The following is a 20,033-nucleotide window of genomic DNA, read 5'->3' as shown; positions in this document are numbered from 1 at the left end:
CCCGCCTCTTCTCCAAGGCAACAGGCGTGGCCAAACGAGCGCCGAGCCGTATCGATCCGCTCGGGGTTCTGCTGAGGGGGGGAGGAGAGGGGACGTGACCGACCGACCGACCGACGGCGGCCCGGCAGCGGCCCGAGGAGGGACGGGGCCTCAGCTGGGGCCGCCAGCCCCGGCCGCTGGGTCACGGGCAGGGGCCTCCCTGCAGCCCCCCGGTAGCGGGGCAGGCGGCGGCCCTCGGGGCCTGCTCGTGCTGTGCCGGTACCGCGGATCAGGCGGTGTCAGGAGGATGGGCGCACAAAGGTGCGGAGGACGAGAGCTTGAGCTTTAAAGCGAAGCAAGTTAGACACCGGTTCTGAAGGCGGAGCCCCGTGGCTGTCGTGACTGCTGGTAGAGGGAATTAAATTACGGGGTGTCGTGACAGAAGCAGGCGGGTGGCCCTTGGCACGGAGGAATGAGAGCTGTGGAGAGGGAGGAGCCTTCCCTTTACCGTCGTGTTTCAAAATAGACCGACACTTTTGAACAATTTTATGTTATTTTACATACTTACCTGTTCAGAGTATGGCTGACCCTAAAGCCCTGGTTATGGACCAGCGTCTGTTTGTGCACCCACAGAACAAAAAGACAATCCCTTTGGTACAACCTAGAGGGTATCTGGGGGGGTTCAGGGTGAAAAGCAAACTCAGAGCAGCAGCAGTTTGCGTGTCGATTTGTTTTCCTTGAAAGAGATGAGTGAGCTAGTCCTCAGGAAAAAGCAAGGCTGCTCCTGTTCCATGGATCACAGCTGACGTGATAAATGAGAGCTGGCGCTCACCAAGCAATTTAAAGGACAGACTTTTTGCAAATTGCAAACCCACAGCGTTTTGGAGATACCCAAGCTAAATTCTCCTTCTAGCTACACAGGGGAAACACCAAACCACTCCGTGAAATAAGCCAAGTCCTCTGATTCATGCAGTTAATTCTTCCATCAGCAGGCAGAAAAGGCACCCTTATGATGAGATTCCCACACAGCTTGCGATACCAAGATGTGCCTCTCCCAGGCCTCGGAGCACGTCCTCCAGCGCCTGTGGGTTCCAGGAGGTCTCAGCAGCTGACAGCATTAATAGATCTTGGGAAACTCATCAAATCCCCAGACACTGTCTGTGGAGCACCTGGGGACAGGCAGGGAACGAAACATAGCCTTCAGTGCAGTCCAGCAAAGCAAACGAGTCAATGTGCAATGCCCTGCAGCTCTTAAAAGGACTTTGTCTTTCCTTCCTCCTCCAAGGAGGAAAAGGAGAAAGGGAAGGATAGATTTCCCCTTTGTTGGTTGTTTAACTGGTAAACCTGGGAAATAAATTAAATGCAAAAACTTACTTCAGTCACTTCCAGTTGCACAGCTGACCTTAAACACCAGGAAACACAAGAAGCCCCTTTGGCAGTATCCCTACCTCAAGCTACATACTATTTTTCTATTCAGTTTATTAAACATCTATGTTAATACAGTTATACATACATATATAATCTTATACATACATATACAGAACATAAAATAGAGTAGATAAAAGACAAAGCCAAATTCTTGCATCTGTAGGATGCGAGGTGTAAGTGGGCATAGATTCCCTGCAGCCGTTTACACCTCCTGAATATCTAGTACCTTAACTTTACTTTTTCCCCTGTCTTTAAGTCCAAATCCATTTGTCAGTATTTTATTCCTGAAGTGCTTTCAGAGCTCGGTGGCGAATGTTAGATGTTGCAATTACTGGCTCACTGGGCAGAGAGTGGTTCTATAGGAAGGTAATTGGCTATTTTTCCTGGCATGAATAATATTCGCATTAATAGCCTCCCTCACCATGGCTTTGAGAGCAATTCTGCTGCGTGCTTTTTTGCCTGCAGTGGGAACAGACATGTATTCTGGCCCAGGCCAGGCTAGGTCTGGAAGACCTAAGACCCTAAGAGGAAGGGGAGGTAAAATGCTCTTTCCTGCTCCATGTAGAGCAATAACAAAGATTTTGGTCATCTTACACCCAACACAGAACCACTGAGGACTCCATCCTGCAACAGCTTTTCTCTTCTAACCGTTTGTGACAAGTCCCAGATTTGGGGTGATGCTAATGCCTGAGCACGGCCAGTCCGCTCGTAAGCCAACCACGCAGCAAGCCTGGGGCAAGGTGGACATGCACAAGGGAGATCCCCTTTCTTCCCAAAGAAACTGGCTGAGAGATAGAGCAGAAAGAAATATTTCATTCTTTTTCCAGGGGGGAAGCCTGAAGGGCTTGCCCAAGGCAGCAGGAGCAGCCAGGGACAAGGTCAGCGGTGGCCCTTTCTGGTGCTGTGGGTCCCAGCGCAGATGTCGCTGGCATTCTGTTTTCCACTCTTCTCTCCAAACTGGTACCTTCAGGCAGAGGTTAAGTCCTCCCCTCTTCCCCCGTTCTAATTACACAATTTACTCCTTTTCTAGCTGTAATCAGTTCCCATTTATACAGCCCTGAGAGATCACAGGATAATCACCATGGGGAATAATCCTGTGATTTCCCTTGCAGTCTCTGCAGGATGCTGGGTCCCTCCAGTACAAGCAGGGAGAAGGGAGGATGCCAAACAACTTCCTCAGGGACTCTACAGGATTAGGCCAGAAAAACAGTAAAAAAACCCCTAAAATAATCAAACAGAGCTTGTTTTCCAGTCACCACCATGGTATGAACTCATGTCACTCCCTCAGTGTCAACCACCACCACACCTCAGTGAGACCACTATTCCACCCAGACCCTGGTGGATGCAGTGGCTCTCCAGTGACCTCCCTGATGTGTGGAATCTCCCTTCTTTTACACTCCCCCCCCCCTTTTTTTTTTTGAGGCTCCTTCCTTTTGCTGTGGAGCACAGGCCCTCCCCAGTTCCCCACAGAAACTTTTAAGAAATGCGTTGCAGGAACTGGGGCCTCGTATCCAGCGCTTTGCAGGCAGGAATAAGGACAGGTCCTGCCCAAGAGAGCTTGTGACCTTTGTAGCAGGCAGAAAACAGCATGATGGAGAGATAATGTGAGAAAATGTCTCCTGATGGAAGGACACCTTAGACCTTGTCTAACAGCTTCAGCCATTCTGTAATGAAAAGCAGAGGTGAAAATCTGTAATTGTGATAAGAAGGGCAGAGCTACAGCTTTAACAAAATTCAGTGGTGCCACCTGGATCTTCTCAGGTGAAGCTCTGAAGGGACCAGGACTGCAGGATTAAGACCCCTGTGTACCAGCATAGCTTGGCCATATTCAGCTGGGAAGGTAATTAGTTAAATATCCTTCCAGTTAATTCCTTTGCAAACCACGAGAGGGAAACTGAGTATGATCATACCAAGTTGCTGTCAGCTGGAGTTGTGATCCCATTTCACCACCGTCAGAGACAGCTCAACTGCCCTACCACCAAAGCCACTTATTGAGAGAGGAAACACTAAGTACTTTAAAAATATTAATTTCAGGGAGAAAAATGTTTTTCCTTTCTGGAGGTCAGGTGCCGTTCAACACACAGCCGGACCACACGCTGGATGGAGGCAGAGGTTCAGCAGCAACGATCCCAGCACTGCCACTGCTTCTGGCACATTTGCATGAATACCACCCAAAAGAAAACTGAGTCATGAGCCCAGACTGATGCGAGTCAGGCAGCTGATACGCTTCCCACCCCCGGCCGTCTGGCTGCTGAGCTGCCACAGCGCTCGAGCACTTACGGCTGGGCCGACAGTGAAGGGCTGTGGCTACAGGGCTGACCCACATCCCACCCAGCCATCCCTGCAGTACCCTCCATCGCAGCCGTAGCCGCACAGCATCCGCTTCAGCCTGAACCCCGCTGTGTGGGGAGCACACCCGAAGGCACAGCTCTCGTGTCTCGCAGCAGAGTGGCACAGCTGGGCAGTTGCTGCCCGCTTCGGTCTCGGAGCCCTTCGCCATCATGCATTACATACTAGATTTCACAGTTTCTTTTGATTCATTTATGACTGCTGTCCCTTTGGCCCCGGTGGTACCTAATCCTTATTACTGTTAGAAGAGAAAAAATAAATCTTTGCTAATCTTGTTTATTTACCAAAAAAAGACCCACAAAATCCTATTTCCTTAAAGCAGCAAAGGCAAAAGGAGCCAGGAAAAATCTCCACAGCTGCTGCTCCAGTGAGCTCTGAGCCCCAGAAATGCTGCACACCCGCTTCCTTCCTCACGGGTTTGGTGCGTCCCTCTCTGAATACCTCCTTGCCCTGTGTTGGAGATCAAGATGCCCTCCCCTCGAGGGCAAAGACCTCTGCACCATGCTGAGCCACACGCCATGGCTTGAAAGCCATGAGGCGGAGAGGGCACCAGTGCCACAGAGACAGGAGGAGGACACGGGATGAGCGGGGAAGCAGAAAGAGGGGTGGCCTCCGGGTAATGCAACAACCTCCTGCAGAGACAAAGCCCTGAACTTTCTCCTTCAACGTTGTTGCTGCATCCAGCACTAATCACAGTCTCTGTCACTAATTTGACATTAAGCAGCTGATTCCTATTCAGGCTCATGGCACTGGCTGAAGAGTACCTGGAAGCAGAGGCTCACCCACCAACCTGGGTTTAGCATTGCTCACCTACAAAGAGATATCCCCCCCCATTCCAAGAAAAACCATCAGCGACTTGAGTGCTTCAGCCATTTCCCACTCCATGGGACTGCTTTCAAGAGCCAGCCCTTCATTCAAGAGGAAGGTTGTCCCTGTGGGGTACTTTCCCCCTGCACCACCTTTGCTTCTAATTTAACTTTTTTGCCAAAATGTTTTTAAACATGCATGAGTCTGACTCAGCAACCCAAAATATTTCATGTGATGCAAAGCAAAATGTTCTATTTTGTTTACAAGCTAATTAGCCAGTCTTATCTCGTTCACCTTTATAAGCACAGGCAAGCCAACAGCAAAACCTGCAAACATTAAAAAGCCTGATTTTAGGAAACGTCAGAGTCAAGCTGTGTTGGCACTTCCAAAAACATCCCTCGTTTCTCGAGGGGAGGATGAAATGACTTCCCAAATTCAGCTTGATTTTACAAATTGATTTAGCCCTGCTGAAGGTCCATTTTTGCAAGAAATTTACAATCAGTTGCAATTTTCCATGTCCAGCTCAGACATTTACAGAGCACTCAGAGAGCTGCAGAATGCATCAAAGGGCAGATCTCGGCCTTATGGACCGGGGACAGCCCCTGATCCCGCTGGGTCCTCACCACTCACCCAGCACTGCCACCGGAATTCTTTGGGGCTGCATTCAAGGGAGCTGCTCATGGGTACAAATACGCCTTTATGCAAATCCAGTTGCAGGACTAGAACTGAAATAAATAGGATTGCACCCATCTTCTTATAATGGCTACCTCCATCATGTCACTTTTATGATCTACAGAGAGGCACCCACCATAGTCAGTCTGGGTGTGAAAGCTGAAAGAATATATATGAATATATAATATATACACACACACACTTACTTTCTAAGCAGTTAATCTACCAAGCACCCTCCACCACATTTAAAAATCTTTGCTTATCGGCTTGCATGACCAAGAAAGACTTTTCTGCAAATGGGTTTTTCTCTAGGGCAAGAGGAATTACTTCCCTCCCTGCTGTCCGAGCTCTGCAGAGACCAAGTGCTGGCTCCCTTCGGAGAACAGCTTGGCCTCTGCATATGATTTTTGTGATTTATACAACCTCCAAGGGCCAGGAGTGAGGCTGGCTGGGAGCAGAGGTGGTCTCTACGCTGAGACCTGGGTTTGAGGAAACCATCTTGATGGGTGGTGGAGGTGCATCCCTTGGAAGACATCTTCTGAAGCGTGCACAGTCCCCAAACACTTCAGCTCCTCTCTTTGAAGGGGGGCTGGCAGCGGTTGAGTATAAGACACAGGCAGCAGGGTTTTCGTATTATTTTTGTGGCAGCACGTGGTCCTTCCCAGAGCTTCCCGCTATGGTACCACGTTGCCTCAGGTCCTGTATGGCTCTAGTGAGCTCCAGGACCAGCTTGGGAGCTCACGGGATGGACCACGCAACCTGAAACACACCTGGTCTCACTGGATGGGCAGACCATCATATTGCTCAGCTAATAAGGGCTGTGTCACCTCTAACCGTGTGTGACTGCTCTCCCCAATCGCTTTGTCTTTGCTTACAGAAGTCCTTCCTCTGGCAGGAGGCAAAATATTATTCTCTCTGCCCCTAATTAAATCTCAATAGAAAAAAAAAAAATCTGGGTCCTGTAAGTAATGGCTCAGGACAGAGGAAACGTCATTTCATTGGGGCAATTAGCACAGTCTAATTAAACCCTAGTCTTCTGATCAGGCTCTGCTGATTAAGTGGGTTGCAGACACTCTGGATTATATTAACGAAATGAATCAGTTAATTACATGACAATCAATAAGAAGGAAAAAGTAGGACAAGCAATTTGCCTTTAAATGACCATCTAAATTCATCAACATTATACATGTTTGTAAGTGTTAAGGGAAGGGGCAGACATGACAGATCTCTTAGGCACTAAGATAATCATTTCTGATAGCTGCAATTCATGAAAAGCAGAGAACTTACAGCATCTCCCTGAAAAAATAATTATTTTTTAATAATAGTTTACAAAACAAGCAGGGCACCAGCAAACTCAGCTGCTGGGGAAAAAAACACCTTCAAACTTAGCTCCATAATAAACTCAAAGTCTTAGTTTGGAGTTGTGACCTAAAATGGTCAGCATTGCTTTGAACCAGAGACATTGTGGTCTTGCATGATTATCTGACTTAGAGCTCCCATCCAAATTGAAAACCTTGGTGAAGTGAGAGCTGGAAAATGACATTGTTAAAGAGGCAATTTTTGCCCTGAAAAGCTTACAGCCTGAATGGAGGGACTTAAAAAATAAAGGGGAAAAACTATTTTGTGAAAAATACAGAAATATCTGTTGTTCTAATTTTGCAGGGTTCAAAACAGGCAGACTGTAAGGGCTTTTCAGCATTTGTAATGAGTGCTTTTAATCGTTTGGGGTTTAAAAAAAAAAAAAGAAAACGTTATCAAGATGGCTATTGAGAATTTCTCCTCTCTGAAAGCAGGCTTTTCAGTCAAGCTAAAAAGCAATAACATTTTTGAGAAAAAAAATTCAGTGAAAATGTCATAAAAAATGAAATGTCTGACAAGCACAACAATCTTCCCACCCTTGAAAAAAGGGATTGAGTATTTTATTTTTTACTCTCTGCTTTATGATTTTGGCTGGATGGATAATGGGAATTAGGAAGGTAACTTTTCCTTCTTTCAGAGATGGAGACCTAAGGACCAGAAAGATGAGTCTTACCCCAAACCATGCCTGCAATCACAGACTCATTTAGTCGAGGAGGGACCTCTGGAGGTCTCTGGTCCAACCCCATGCTCCAAGCAGGGCCAACTTCAAAGATTAAATCAGTTTGCTCTGCACTTTGTCTGGTTGAGCTTTGAAGATCTCTGAGGATGGACACTCCAGTAGCCTCATCCCAGTCACAGAGAAATTGCACCCAAGTTTTCAGCCTCCAGCTTCAGTGCTCTGATGAAAAAATGTCCTAATGCCCCTCACTGCCCTGGGATTGTCATGGAAGAAATCCAGGAGGGTTAGCATATGCAGTGGCATCTACAGTCACAGGGGAAAGGCTCAAAAAGAGAGATGTGAGCCAGAGCTTTTTGAAACCTTCAGGCTCTGTCCACAGCCTTCAGTAGGGCCATGAGTAATCGAGTGTGGGTGCTCTCCAAACCAGCCTCATCCAAACCAGCCATGCTGTAGACACTCAGCCCCACCACAAGCCAGCCTCCAAGCTGTACTCCAAAGCTGTGATACCTAGTTTGTCATCCTTGTTTGTTTTGTCCCCCTTTCAGTTTGCTAGCAATAGCATTTCTGGGGGCACAGGGCTCATTTATGAGTCCTTGCAGCTATAAAACAAAAAGGAAGAACCTCAATGCCACAACCTGGACTGCCAGGCAAGGAATTTGCTTGCCATTTGGGGCAATCATTTGCCCTCTTGCACGGGAATTGGATCAAGCTATTGGGGGAATTTCAGCTCCGAAAACCACTAGAAAAAACCTGAAACTGCCAGGAAGCAGAGGCGAGCGGATTGCAGTGAGATGGCTCGGCTGTCCCAGCAGCAGGTTTTACTGACGCTAAGAGCTCCGGGCTCCTGGAATTGCTTTCCCAAAGTCTCTCCAGCTGGCTGCTGAGGTAGAGCCTGCAGAGAGTTGAGGCAAATACCTTTCATCTTTTTTAAGCTTTATTTCCAAAAGAAGCAGAATTATGCTGCTGTTCTCTTCTCTTTTTTGCCTAATAACTTTTAAATCCTTTGGCTGCTTGCACCGAATTTTTCACAGGGGGATCAGACGTGCAGTTCTGACAAGTCTGGAGTAAACAGGCAGCTGGGGAGAGGAGAGAGAAACTCCGCTAGCACAAAATGCCTCTCCTCAACAGTCACAACGGAGCATGAAACGTCTCATTTACTGGGCACCGTGGAGTCCAAGCAGAACTTGGCCTCTGGGAATAACTCCGTAGGAAACGGGCTGTGCCAGTTTGGCCCATCTGTCTCCCAAGTAAGTTGTCCTGCTTTACAGCAGGGTTTTGCAGTTTCCTCTGAGCAATGCTTGTGTGCAAGCAGCAATAAAGAGTTGATTTCTAGCATGGAAGGAGGTTGTGCTCAGGGCTTCTTTAGTCCTGAGCTGCTGGAGCCACCCCATGTGCAGCTGCTAAAGTGCTCTGCTACATCCTGGGGTGTATCATCAGGCATAAGTCATCAGATGCATCAAGGCATCCTTCCTCTCTACACAGCTGCAATACCGTGCCCCATTTTGAGTATCCAGTGTCAGTGTGTCAGGAGGTGAGAAGAGTGACCAGCTTTATCAAGAGCCCTTGAAAATAGGAAGCGCAGAAGAAGACTGAAAAGGCTGTGATTGTTTTAGCCTCAGAAGAAGGAAATAGGAGAGCAATCCGCAAATTTGCAAAAAGTTCTTGTGAAGAAGGGAGTCTTCTCTGGGATTACAACAGGTAGGAAAGGAAGTGGCAGGCTTCAGTTGCAGCCCAAGAGGATATGGGTTAGCAATTAAGGAAAACCTTGCCAAGAGGAAAAATAATCCTGTCTGGACAGGGATAGCATTCCACCTTTGCAGTTTTTAAGAGCAAGCAATATACCCTTCAGCTGGGTTATGCTTTGGGTGGAGATGACCCCTAGACCTCCCTCCTAACCTAATTTCTAGTTTTCCATAAGGAAGCCACCATCACTGAGGAGACTACCGGCAGCTTAACACAGTCCCTGAAATAGATGGGCAGGATACAAACTTTAGAAGAGAGGATGCCAGTTTGTCAGCTTGCCTCGTGTGCTTGGTGCTGCACAAAGCCCAAGGACAACTCCTGCCCCATTGCTCTGGACAATAAGGATGCTGCATATTCCAGATTATCAATCATGCCTAAATTTCCTATCTGTATTCAGGAAAACCTTGGGGCTTTCTTCTATGCCACAACTAAACTACAGTGAATTAGCATTTTAAAAGCTCTGCTGAATCTATGTTCGGTAAGAACAATGCAACGGTTAGTAATGTAAACTCAGCCAAACCACTATCCCACTATATAGTGGAGATTTTCAGCCTGGGTCTGGACTTTGCCATTTCTACTTAGGACATTTGACTGCCTGGAGTAAATCAGCCCTTTCAGCTTGAATTGTAAAACCGTACTCATAGGAAGCACCTATCACACAGACCAAAAACCTCTCTGCTTGCCAGAGCTAAGAAGCCACTGCACATGTCCAAAATATATGTGCAGTTCATATGGATGCACATGCTGGACACTAGCAATGCTCCTCTGAACATCAGGAAGAATGCTTTTCCCCTTCAAAGGCAGCCTACTAACTTGTTCTTCTTGGAGAGTCTCTTTTGAAGGCACAAGGACCCTAAGTCAGCTGATAGTGCCACACACAGTCTAATCAGCAAACCTGGCACGTTTGTGTGCAGAAAAGGAAAAAAAACCTTGATCAGTACTTGCCTTTTACCTTAGCCAAGCTTGCCTTGATCTCACAAAACCCAGGGTGCTTGGAGTACAGAGGCACAAGTTCAAAGAGATAGCAAGAAGTTAATCTGAAAGCAAAAGGTGCTCTTCAGGCAGGTGGGAAGAAGTAATTAGAAAGCACAGCTATTCCAAAGCATCAATAAATGACATCAAGGCAGCCATTATACACTCACTAGAGCACGAGGGTCCTCTACTCTTGTCAATCAAGAAAAAAACCAAGACTGTAGACACATGGGCCAGACTGCAAAGGCAGGAGCTGGTAGGGCTCCTCGCCACCCCACTCGAGGAGGCAAAAGCAGAGGCTCTGCAGGTGCGGCAGGAAACAAGCAGCTTCAGGAGGCCCACATCTGTCAAGGCTTTTTTTTGTTTAGTTGTGCCCCTCCTACCCCTTCCACCATCAACATCTACTGTGCTCCGTGAGCTCCATGGAGTTTCATGAGCTTCACCTTTCCGTAGGCAATGTCCCATTTTGGTGTTACCCATCCAAAATGTACTGATTATAGACTGTCCCACTCTGGTCCTGGGCAGTCTGATGACAAATCAAAGGGCACTTATGCTTTCGTATCTCCCAGCCCCAGGCAAATGTAACGCTGGATTCAGGATCCTGTTGGTTCAAAACTGCAGAGACAGAAGGAGATTCCCTTCTGCATAATTCTTCCACCTCTAGCTTCTCATCTGTAAAAAGCAGCCAATCATTGTGCAGCTTTTGTCTATTTAGGCTGTAAGCTCTTAGGGACTATCCAAGGACACCACGCGCGAGAAGTCCCTCCATTAGACAGACACAAGATGACTTGCATGAGTTGAATGCAGGCAAGGTTGGCAGTGAGAGATGGCATCTTTTATCAGAAAAATTGATTCACAAAAGCCAAGAGGAGCAGTTTTCTTTCCAGCAAGCAACATCAATACACACATATGAATCCAGAGTTAGTGTTTTTCCCCAGCATTTGACCACCCCCCTTTCAACATCCCTCTCTACCCCTGTCCCGTAGCAGCATGACATTCAGACGACTGCTCCCTGACTCAGGCTTTTCACATCCTACAGCTAGGCCTGAATCCCACGTGGCAGTGATGCAAACCCAAAACCTCTCTCCTACGCCAGATGTGTGCCAGCTGCAGCTGAGCAGCGTGAGCTGCGATCCTCCACTCAGCTGTCTCTGACTGAAGGAGCAGGCAGAGGTTGTGGTACCCGGCTGCTGCCGGGGGACAGGGAGGGAAGGGATGCTGCTGAGCCGCACAGCACATCCCTTCTGCAGACCAAGAGCTCCTCTCCCTCCTTCTCCCCCAAGCCCAGGAGGTACTGGCCACATTCTGCAGCATGATGCAGCTTCTGATCCTCGAGGGCTCAGAGAACTGCCTGGCCACTGAGCAGGCTTCTGCTGGAGTTTGGAAGATGCCCGTGTAAGTGTGTGATCCCTGCTGCCACCCTCTGCTGTCAGCTCTGCTCACAGGCAGATCTCTATAAGCCTCCCAAGCTGCTGTGGAGCTGGGGCTGCCAGCAACAGTAGGAGCCCTTGCCCCTGCTGTAAGCACTGATCCTTCCTAAAACCTGAAGCGATTGCATTAATCAGTTTTCTTCGAAGTAGGCCATGCTGAATGTGTTTGAGCCTGGCTGATAAAATGGGGAGAGGAAGAAGTGCAAGGAGATTAGAAAGGAATCGTGCTTAATTTGGGAACGTCTCTGAAGATTTATTCCAAAGCATGAAAGCCATGGAGAATGCTCCCGCCCAGAGATTAAAGATGCTCTGACTCACATCTCTGAGGCCTGACAATAGCTTATTCGGGAGAGCTGCCTGCAGCCACGAGACAGAGGATACAGTTTTCCCAAAGCATTTCAATGTTCAAGAGAAAAAAAAAAAAAAGACTAGACTTCATTAGTTTCATCAAATAACATGAGATGCCATGGTCCCCATCTCTCCTAAAGCTGGCTATAGATCCCTGCACTTTTGCTGGCCTGAGAAAAACCACAGCCAGCAGTTGGTGACAATTTCTGAATTGCCACTTTCTGGCATTTCCTACCGCATTTGACCTCCAAACAAAAGCAGAGCTAAGAAGCCAGTGGAAAGCCCTTGCCAATCAGGGGGGAATGCAGTGACCATCACACCTTGCCTGCCGTGCGCCTCCATGTTTCTTTCTTCCACAGAAGTGAAATCCAGGGGCTAAAGATGTTCAGCCGTTTTAGCATGTTGACTTCCTCCAGGCCACCTGGTTCTCCCTGCTGCACAGCCAGCTTGGCGAGCGCCACATGGCCCCTAAGCAAGTGTCCCCATTCTGTGATCCCATGGGTGGCCCACTGAGCACTGGGTGTGTGGATGGTGCCAGGACCTCAGCATCTCTTTCCCCACAAGGTCATGATGGCCCTACTCTACATGCCAGCTCCAGGGGAGCCTCCAAAGGAAAGGTGGCACCTGCAAGAGGGTGTGTGTAGGAATTGGTCTTGCATTTTCTGCTTTGCTGCTGTCATCAGGTGCAGAAGGGAAGGGGAAAGTGAGTTTGGGAGAGATGGAATGGCAGGTATAGGGAACAGTGGGATTGCTGCCAACAGACTGCCCACGCTGGAAACCCCTTTGGGAGTACTGGTGTAAGCGAGCCTTGGGCATGAGCAGCAGGACAGCTCCAGGGCATTGGGAAGAAGGAGTCAGAATCAACACTTGGCTGATGTGGGCACGACTTCGACATCACCTCTTACAACTAGTGTAAACACAGCCCTGTGTTTTTACTCACAAGGACCTTTTGGTAGATAAGCTGGTGAAGAGTTTGTGGCTGATGCTATTGACATCAACACCATCAAGGTGAAGGCTGGGGTGGGGTACAGCGTTTGGGTGGTGTCAGCTCTCATCTAGGGAGGTCAGGATGCTGCTGCAGAGGGTGCTGCCAGCAGGGTCCCTCCGCAGGACCCTGTGTGGGACTGCACACCAGCAGCTCAGGGGACAGGGGGACCAGAGGACAGGAGAGCAGCCATGGCACTGTGTTGCGGATGCACGAGAGGTTCCCCTGCATCGCTGTGCAGCAGATCGTCTTTGATACAACATTACAGACAGCCCTTTCTGAGCAGCTGCCACTGCTGCTCCTTGTTCTGTTCTCCAAGATAGCTGGAGCAGAGACAAGCCCAGCCCCATAAGAGGCTCTGCAGAGTTTGTTTTGATCTTGCTGCTGATGGGGAAGGACAGCCGGAGCCTGCTGAACAGAAAAGGCTGTGTACCAGCTCTAGGCGTCCAGGTAATTGTACTCATCTCCCATCCATCATCCTGGGAATGGCAGCCTCTGTTGCCGGACCTAATGCCCTTTATGCCATTTCTTTCATGGAACGAACCATCTTGAAATTGATTTTGAAACAGAAGCAAGAGGCTATATCAGTTTTCCCCTTGGAGGTGTGACAGCGTGTCTGCTTTCTGCCAGGTTAGGTTATTTTTGTTCTCCACTGTATGTGTGTATGTTCCCCTGGCTCTGTTCACTGAGACAGGTAGAAAGGATCCCATCTTTCCAAAGCTGGGCTGGTGGAGGAGAGGAGGTGACTGATAACATGACATAGCAGAATGGCAGCCAGCCCCACACTTCACACTGTGTCCATCACCTGCACCCTCACCAGCTTTGTTTGTCAGGGGAAGGGTTCAAGGAAGAGATCTGAGGCAGATCCATTCTCTACAGCTCAGTCAGTCCTTTCCAAATCATGAAATACATCTGCCAAGCCATGGAAGGAAACTGAGTTTAAGGGCTAATGCACAAGGTTTCCTCACCTGTGGCAAGGGGACCCCATCAAAAGGCACGCCCAGGTTTCTAAGCAGTGCAAGGTCATAGGATTGCTTTTTGATGTCTTTCTTGAGGTTCCTGCTTTAGAATTTGTCTCTCTAACTAGAACCTGTAGCGCTAACATGCAAAGAGGTGACAGCCGTGCCCACAGGTCCCCCTGCTCCTCTACAGCCGTGCAGCAAAACTACGACCTTCTGACTGGAGATGGAGTTGCGGAGGGGATCCAAAATCAGAAGGAGGGTGGATGTAATTTTTTTTTTCTTTTTGCTTTCCAGATAGCTTTCAGTTTAAATATTGACAAAGCAGTCAAGATTTCCCCCATTCTTAAGCAGAAATCTTATAGCACCATCTGATCTTGAAGATTCCTGTTAACAGCAGAGTGTCATTCAGCAAACACAGCTGCCAGATCTGGTCCAGTGGCAGTTTGAGACACTGCCAGCTGGTGTAGACCTGGTGTGAAGGTAGTCCTCTCAGCTCCAGCCAGGATCCAGGCAGGGCTGGAGGAGCCTTCACGAGGTTAGTCCATCCTCCTAAAAGAGTCTGAAAACATATTTGTTCAACCTGCTCTTTAAAAACTCCACAGAATTAGAGAGTCACAGAATGGTTGAGGTTGGCAGGGACCTCTGGAGGTCATCTTGTCTAGGTGGCTCAAGCAGGGCCACCTAGAGCTGGTTTCCGAGGACCATGTCCAGTCAGCTTTTGAGTATCTCCAAGGACAGAGACTCTACAACCTCTCCGGGCAACCTGTTCCAGTGCTTGGTCACCATGATGTTCTGGTGGTGCCTGGGGCAGTTCCTCCTCAGGTGCAGGACTTTGCACTTCTTGTTGAACCTCACGAGGTTCCTGTCGGCCTATTTCTCCAGCATGTCAAGGTCCCTCCGGATGGCAGTGTCACCCTCTGGTGTATCAATCACTCTCCCCAGTTTTGTATCATCAGCAAACTTGCTGAGGGCGCACTCACCCCTATCATCCAGACCATTAATAAAGATGTTGAACAAGATTGGGCCCAATATTGACCCCTGGGGTACACTGCTAGCTACTGGCCTCCAACTAGACTTTGTGCTTCTGATCACCACCCTCTGGGCATGGCCATTCAGCCAGTTTTCAATGCACTCCACTGTCTGCTCATCTTCAGCAATGGAGAGGTCTTGCTTTTGTCTGCAAATCTGTTGTCATGCTTCACTATCCTCCCTCTTGGGATATTTTTTTCTTCCTCACTGCCTTTTGAAGCTGACTTTCGAACAGTCCCTCCTTGCACCTGTCTAAACCTTGGTGCCAGGTACAGAGGAAAGTGGGGAGACATGCTGCTTTTCATGATTTGCTCTGTCACTGAAGGGAATAGCCCTGGCTTGTAGCACAGGCTTGTTCAGCTGTGTTTCATGTCTATGCATCTGAACCTTTTGTTTTCAGATTACTCTGGGACTGGTTTTATTAGTGGTTGATTGAGTGGTCTCAGCATGGCTCTCGTGGAATACCCACATCTTTCGTTCACCACGGAGCAGATGGAAATGTTCTCAGGGAGACACTCATGCATATGCAATACCTACAGAGGAAAACATCTCAGCTCTTATTGCTGCTGCCAACAATGCTGCCTGTCAGCTTCTGGGTGAACTCAACTGATATTTCTTTGGGCAGAATCAGAAAGGAGCATTGGCGGAAAACTCCCCAAGTCATGTAAAAATGCCATTGATGCTTCTGGTAGAAAATCTTCAAATGCTGTAAATACCCTACTGAAATTGCTTTTTTTGTCACTGAGTGTTGAAATCTTGACAAAATGCTTGAAAAAAAAATTCCTTTGGAATGTTTTGACCACCTTTTCAAAAAGAGTGTGATTAATAAATACAATGGGCTTCTTTCCACTTGAGCAGCCCTTTATACCTGCTGGAGTCTTCTGGGTGAACAAGATTAAGGTATGAAAGACTTCAGGAAGCAAAAATACCAATAGATTTGGAAAGGAGAGAGCATAAAAAAGAGTGCTAGACACTCGCATTTAGGGATATTCTGGAACTGACATTAAGCCATTTTTGTGCTGCCCAGGGGTTATATGGCTAAAAAAGGACATATGAAGCAGTCTAATGATTAGAGAGTCATGATTTTCATGCCCTCGTGTTAGGAGAAACAAGGGAGTGAAGAAACCAAGTGGAACTGCTCTCTCACCAGCTGGAAATGGATGCTCTGGCTAATGCACCTGCCCAGCAAAAACACATATGGATTTATAGGTATGGCTGAGTGAATTATGACTCTGCATATTTCTGTTTGTAACACAAGAGGCCAGCTCTTATCTCCCACCTGCCATTCTTAATTATTGTTGGGGGGGGTAATATTAAAAAAGGCATGTTTGCTATCAGTCGTGCTTATTCTCTGACCATTGTCCTGGATCCAGACTGGCCCTCCACTGACCACAAACATCCTACAGTCAAAAATCAGGTGTTCTCAGCAAGATCCAAAAGCCATAAATGTTTCATTTTAGTAGAAACTGAGTTTTTCTTGATCTTTCACATACAAGCACAAGTTTCTGTAAATGCTATCCTGAAGCCTCTGAAATGCTGAATGGCCAAACAGTGAGGCACCAGGCTCAGGCGGTGCTTGCATTGATTAGCTGAGCCCTGATTGATGTGTGGATGCTTTGTGCTTTGTTCTCTAATGTACTTTCAGCAGCGCTAATAAAATTTCCTTTGAACAACTGGGAACAGGTGATCACACAATTATGAGTGTCTTGTCTGTCTGGATGATTCAGCCTCATGTTGTTGTCATAGCAGCATGTCCCCATCGCGGGCTCACACATTGAGGTAGGGCTCTTTTGTATGTGCTGGTTTGCAATTTGCAAATGATAAACAAAACCCAGTGCCCTGCTTTGATAGAAGGGGATTTGCTGTGTTGTTGGAATTGCAACTGCATTTAATTGTGGGAGGCAAAACGGAGCTGATGATTGTCAACACCCTTACGACACCCCTGTAAGGATTTCCAACGATGAAAAGGCAGCCTAGATTTGACTTTGATTTTGGGAGCCAAAGAAAAGAGCTGTTAAATTTGTTTCTGTATCCTCCAGAGTGAGAGTCGGGTTCCCTCTTCTTCTAAATGAAGCATGCTCTTTGGCAGTGCTGTGTCATTATTCGTGTAGCGTGGCCCAAGGAGCAGGACTTTGGTTATTTAACCAGTCCTGGCATGTGGTTCTCTCCAGCCACTGAGCCACAGGTCCACACCTTGCTCTGAGTCTGTGCTGACCGCCAGTCATCCTGGCACTGTGCACTGAGATCAGTAGCTGGATCTTAAGTGGGATGCAAGGCTGTGGGGTGATGTCATGTCATACGATGTCACATAATGCTGTCCTGATCACACTCCAGCTTGTTGGCTACTTAAATTGGCTCTTTGCCATGCTGGCCCAATAGGGAGCCACACAGGTCTGGAAGGGCTTTTGTACCTTTCAAGCCTGTCTTCCTGTATCACTACAGTCCAAAGGTAGCATGGGTTTCTAGAGGAGATCTAAAACAGCAGTGTGCCAATGACCCATGACAAAACATGCCACAAGAACTGAGCCTACTGAAAAGACACATTTCTAGCCTTAGTTGTAGAAGTAGCCAAGTCTGAAACCTGCAACTCTTCCATTGTTTCCCACGTACACGTAGGCGAATAGTCAGTGGGGCATTAACTGTCTGGAGATGTTCAGACATGGAAGAAGCCCACATCCAGTGCCACAGCTGTCTTGCAGAACTGACCAACTGTAACCAGTAGGAAGGTCCCACAGTGACAGAAGGGTTGTGCCAGCCCCAGCTGGGAGATGGCACCGGGCTGTGACAGTGCACGTGAAGGACTCAAGTGAGTATCGCACACACATCCTTGAGAGCCAGCAGGTCCTTGGGGTAGGCAGGGGGAGTGCCTCTGCTAGGCAAGTCTCCTGTTAATGCTTTTGAAGAGGCATCTCTCCTTGCATCTGATCCCTGTGGCTTCCTGCAAGTTCAAACTGACATCCATGGAGGCAGATCCTCAGTCAGGGTGGATCACCATCTGCCTAATTCAACTTGCTCCATACAGAGAGGGCCTGAGCAGCTGCAAGTCCATTTGAGGTTGATTTGAGCTAGTCGTGGTTTGGGGCATGTGTTAAAACAACAGAAAAAGCCGACACACCCACACACGCACAGAATGGGTAAGGAAGAGGAAAGTGAAGATCCTAAAAGAACTCGACATCTAGGACCAAACTGAGTGCCACTAATTTTTCTTCTTTGTTTGCCCTGGCAGACAGAGCCCAACATGATTCAGGTGTCTAAGGAAATTTTCAATCATCATATTTAAAGAGAGAGAGAGAGAGGAAACTAGGAAATGGGATGGGATTGCACTGCGGTGCTGTGACCTGTCTGTGCCCAGAGCTCTGCCTTAAATTGGAAGAAAAGTGCCAATTAATCTGACACTGAGGAAGGCACAGGCAACAAAACCATTTCATGTCTGCTCATTTCCCCCCATGACATGTAGTCCTCTCCACCTTGCTAATTGGAGAAACCTTGCTAACAGGTCTCTGATGTGGGTTTAATTAAATACCTTTTGAATGCCTCTAAGCGGTGGGAAAAAGACGGTGGAATCATTCCAAGTCTGACACACTGAGGGATGGCTTCAAATCCAGGGCTCCTCACTTCATCGCCGAAAAAACACAGACACTGTGGGAGCAGTGGAGGATCTCTAATAACAACGGAGCTAGAAACTAAAGGCTGACAACATCTGGCAGTGGAAAGGAGGAGGATCTTCCACATCCCGGCAGTTCTTATAATACTACAGAGAAGATGCTTGGTCATCCTGCCGCAAAGGAAGGGCTCCGAGGGAGGGGAGACACCTCTGCAAGGGATATATGCAAGGTGAGGATGCTGCTGTTGTGCCCCAAGAAGGGCTGCAGGTCCATTAAGGGGGTGGAGTAGTGAAGGGTGGAGGAGAAGAGAGGAAGAAGATGTGCTCTTGAAGGGGACAGCAAAAGAGAGGAGCGGCAAGCACCAGATGTGCTGGAGCACAGCTCTGTCCCAGTTCCACAAGAGACACTTCAGCAGGTCACTTCTGTCTGGTGGGTATGCACTGGTCTTGGTGCATTGTCTGAAGAGAAGCATTCCTGACTAGGAACTGGGGCTGCCGTGTGCTGAGGCCATTTGTGCCCTAAATAGGAGGGCAAAGCGTGATTGATTTTATAAAGGGTGAGGTTTGGTGTGTGGAGATGGAAGGGGGAGGACGCCATATGTACCAGGTAGACTATGGACCAGGTAGATGCCCTTGCAGCGAAGCCAGAACCTAAACCAAAGCCTCAGCTATGACACAACTTTTCCTATTTCTTTAAAACACCCATTCTCCCCCCTCCCCATCCCAGACAGATGCCGGGAGTGCTGCATACAGGCTGAGTGCTGCAGGAAAGAGCTTGCAAATAATCTGAGAGCAAGAGAAAAAATTTCAACGAGCCTTTGAAAGAGTCTATTTAGCTTATCAGAAAGGAGGTCAAGAGGTGATTTGATTACAGTGCATAAGTGCCGTCAGCAGAAGAAAACACCAGTTTCTAAAGCACTTTTTAATCTGTCAGAGAAAGCCGAACAAGAGCCAATGGCTGAGAGATGAAGCCAGACAAATGCAAATAAGACATAGGGAGCATATCTTTAGCAGAGAGGGAGATAAACGGGAAGAGCAAACTCAAGGAGAACGGCACTCGGTATCTCTGGGTGCCTTCAACTGGGAGTTGGATAACAGGCTTAAGCCAGAGAGGAGCTGGGTTGGTTCCAAGGTGGCATTTAGGAGCCTGTGGTACACGGGTATATGTATAAAGTGGTCTGGTGATTCCTTGTCTCTTAATAGCAAGGAAATCCAAGTTCCTTGCTCTTGTGGGGACAGAAAAATGTTTGAGCACAGGCTTTGGGCAAAACCTGGTTCAGTCAGCAGGAAAAGCTCAGCTCAATGTTCATGGTTTCTAAGTCAAAACCATATCTTGGGGGCCTGGGCTTCCAAGGGCTGGGTGGTCTGAGCCTGTTTGGTGTTCCTCCTGGCAACGGTCTGGCCACATCCTGGTGAGAAATTCCAGCCTAGTGGAAAGAAAAGCTCTGCCATGGGTAGGAATTAAGGCATTGCCAGTTAAAAGCATAACTTATAAAAACTGATATGCCAGAAGTCCATCTCATCATGCACCTGTGTCTGGCACTGGTAGGGGACACTAGCAGGGGTTTAGGGGGAAAAAAACAGGTCTGGAGGTTCTAGAATTTCTTCCTCGTTTCCCGCAATTTGTGGCTGGTGGACTCCTGAAGTGGAGGTTGACACACAGCTATTAACAGGCCCTGAAGGATGC

Source organism: Harpia harpyja, chromosome 11, assembly GCF_026419915.1.
Source record: "Harpia harpyja isolate bHarHar1 chromosome 11, bHarHar1 primary haplotype, whole genome shotgun sequence".
NCBI lineage: Eukaryota > Metazoa > Chordata > Aves > Accipitriformes > Accipitridae > Harpia > Harpia harpyja.
Note: the sequence above shows the minus strand (reverse complement) of the source record.